We start from the raw sequence: 3,832 nt of genomic DNA, 5'->3' as shown, positions 1-3,832 counted from the left end.
CTCTTCCCTACTTTGGTAAATAAACTACAGACAACGTAGTATTTTTCTCTAATTCAAGCTGTGCCTCAAATTCACCCTCAACCTTTGTGCCACTGTAGGCAAACATCTTGACATTGAAGGGTTTCAATGTAAGGGGTTGAATTTTTTCCAACATCTGTAAACCAAATGTATTAAACGGTGACCACAAATCTGCCATCACTAACAGTTCAATGCTGGGCACCTGATATACCACACACATTAACACCACTGTAACTTGCACTTTAGGGACAAACTCTGAACATCCCTGGAACACAAGTTCAGTTGAGATGGATGGCACAGATCGGATGTTTCCTCCTAACATGACCTGCAGAATTCATGCGATATATGCACTCCTAACTATCCAGGTTTCCAGTTTCACCCTTCCATGTATTTCTACATGTTAGACTGGGCACCACATCAATGCTGTCACCATCACTGCCATATTCTTCTAACTTGGACACCAGAGACTTTTATGAGATGTGACAAACTCCAGCAAAGTGCCCTTTTTATTACATTTGATAAACGTCTGGGATAGGGCTGGGCAATGTTTCAGTGATGCTGCATGATTTTTGCAGCCACATCTGAAACACATTAATACTTTTCTCATACAAGAATGACCACAATGATAATCATGTGTTTCGACTGGGACCTGGTCTCAGCAAAACTCTTATCAACTTTTGTTCTATCCTTACAATTTGATATTTCACTGCACTGTACTGAATTGTTAGAAGATGACAAATAATAAAAGTAAGCATCAGAATTCTCTATGGCTCTAGCAATGCCTACTGCTGTATCCAAATCTGGAATGTCAGTCAAAAGAAAGGGCTCTTGAAATGTCCTTAGCTCATTGTGCACATCATGATAATTGCACGTGATGGCCAGGGTCCTTACGGCTGATACAAAGTTGAGAAAACTGTAAAAATATATTTCTTTCCAAACAGCATTCCTGAATGGAGGGAAATATTTATCCTGTGCTTCTAGAACAGTTGCATATTCATCTACCATATAAGTAAAATCTCCAGCTTCCAGTTGGTGACTTTCTACCCATATCTCTATGATGGGTAATACTTTTAAAATTGCCCTGCCCTCCTGGCCTAAGTTTTAGAACAATAGTGCTTTTTTCTTTTTACTAGTGAAAATGTCTCACTCTATAGTATCGCCACAGACTTCAGAAGCCTCTGTCTATCTTGATCACTCCAAAGGTGTTTTTCCCTGAGGTGACAAGAAAGGTTGAGGAGGACATATAATCAAATCAAGGTCGGGGTGTCACTGTTCCAAGGAAAAGGGTGTAGGTCTTAACCATATCAGAAGGGGAACAATCAACAAGACATCTCCAAAGATACCATACTTTTATGTATTACCCAAAATACATAAGGGGATTCATCAAACACATACCCTCATTCCTAAAAGACACATGAGATGACCTCAACATGATCGCCAGCTTGGACAACATAGAGAAGATCAACATCTTGATGACCCTTGATGTTGAAGCACTACACACGAATATTCCCCACGATGCAACTACTGAGGTTATAGACACCTGCCTCAGAGCAGCAACACTGACTACCACAGCACCGGTCGACTTTATCATGGAATGCGCCACGATGGCCTTGAAAAACAACTTCTTTAAGCACAAATATCAGTTATACCACCAAATACAAAGCACTTTAATGGGCAGTACCCTAGCCTCCAGCTTGGCCTGTTTATACATGACCCATTTTGAATGTCATCATATATTCACACCATCCAACCCCTACCAGATGAATATCATCACCTGGAAACGATCCATTGACGATATTCTCATGTTCTGTAATGGTGATGAGACCAGATGTCACAAACTTAACGAATGTGTCAATATCCTGGACCCCCTCCTCATGAACACCAGGGCCCACTCTCACAAAGAGATACCATTTGTGGACCTTGTGATCTCCATCAACCAAGGAGAACTTCGCACAAGAACTTACAAGAAGAATACCGACTGCAATAGTCTGCTTACATTTGATAGCCAACATCTAAGAGCTCTAAGTGAGAATCTACCTTTCGGTCAATTCTTACATATCTAGAGGAATTTCAGCACCTTGGTAGATTATGACATGCAAGCCAAAACCCTGAGGAACAACCTGCAAAGAAATTATCCATTAAGAGTGATCAGAGAAAAGAGCCCACAATAATAACCATGAGGCCCAATTAGAAAATACCACACGATCAACTGAAGATGTCATCACGTGCGTGATCACCTTTACTCCAAAGTCTAACAAAATAAAGAACATCATTATGAAACACATGGAACATTTTGAATGCAGGTTGCATGAACTTGGTTTGGCCATGGTTCGCATTCAATAGAACCCTGAACTGGAAAGACCAACTGGTAAATACAAGACCACGATCCAGTAAAGATCCAGGACAACCCACTTTATGGGCACTTTCCCCAGTGACTGGCCACTACCCATGAGGCTCTTGTAACGTATGTCCTTTCACCCCACACTCACAAGAATTAAGTCTGGTCAACAGCTTTACATGGACACAAAGACAACACACAAATAGTAACACCAAGAACTGCGTGTATCTCATCACTTGGCCATGCAACATATACTATGTACAGATGATGAATGAAGCCATTAGGATCAGGATAGGGGAACATGGAAGTGTCATCCAATGTGGATGCAGCGCAACAATGATGAGCAACCATTTCAATAAACTCATCAGAGGTTCTAAGATGGACAATCCTGAAATCCAACCTAGTGTGGAACGCAACATCGCTCTTTAAAAAAGCATAAGCAGGCCTGAATGATGACATACCGTGGGTTGAATGGTGACAGAATGTTTATATGAACAAACACACTCTAGGTACTCTTAACGCGGTCACAACCTAAGGGAATCGTATACCACTACTATTCAATATCCCCAACTTGACGATATATATTTTCTATATATTTTTTACTACCCTCTTTTTAAGAAAATCGCCTATCCTGCATTGCATTCGAAAATACAGAACCTCCTTCTTGATGCGAGGTTGATCAAATTCTCAACTACAGAGGTTCCATCTTAATGGAAGGTTGATGAAAAATACGATCTGACCGTTAAATCATTCACAGGTCATAATGAAGTGATAACAGTCTAATTATAACATCCTATACACACAACTTGACCAACCTTGGGAATGGACCCCCCCCATCAACAATAGACAATACTGCCATCACTTTGGTTTTCACTTTATGAGAGCCAGATCTAGCACAATCAGTTTCCCCACTATTACAATATGGCTGCCAGACATGAGCGGTGACCGCTCTCCAAGTAACTCCATGGGCAACGTCCCAGCCAATATAATGAACTGGCCCCTCACTAGTCCTTGCCCCTGGCGACCAGAGGAGCTGAGTAGGTTCACTGAAGAGGGAACGCTGCAATACATTGAGTTTCGCATCATACAATCTCCTTCAGGATACCGGAGATCATGATCGATAATTGACCCTCCTCTGCTCCTAATACACAAAAGAGATATCATACCTCTCTTCCAAGTCTTGTTTGTCATCCTCTTTTAGCCCTCAACAGTGCACGTCCTCTGCCCCGACCGATAAGACATAGCTGCCCGTCCACTAGGCAAGGCTATGCTTTTGGGCCAGGGGAAGCACACAGACAAGCAAAATCGCATGTCTTATTATTCACATTTTGTATGAGTCATGTTATGAATGTACAGAGCACATGAGGCATTGGGCAAATATTATCAGAGGGAACCTACGTTATTGCGAATTGATAAAGGATGCATGGCACACCTTGTTGTGTGTGGCACTTTTCCCAAAAATCTGGTTCATGATTG

This window comes from Triturus cristatus, chromosome 3_1 (genome assembly GCF_964204655.1).
Source record: "Triturus cristatus chromosome 3_1, aTriCri1.1, whole genome shotgun sequence".
Classification (NCBI taxonomy): domain Eukaryota; kingdom Metazoa; phylum Chordata; class Amphibia; order Caudata; family Salamandridae; genus Triturus; species Triturus cristatus.
The sequence above is the reverse complement of the archived record's forward strand: the minus strand, read 5'-3'. Positions refer to the sequence as shown.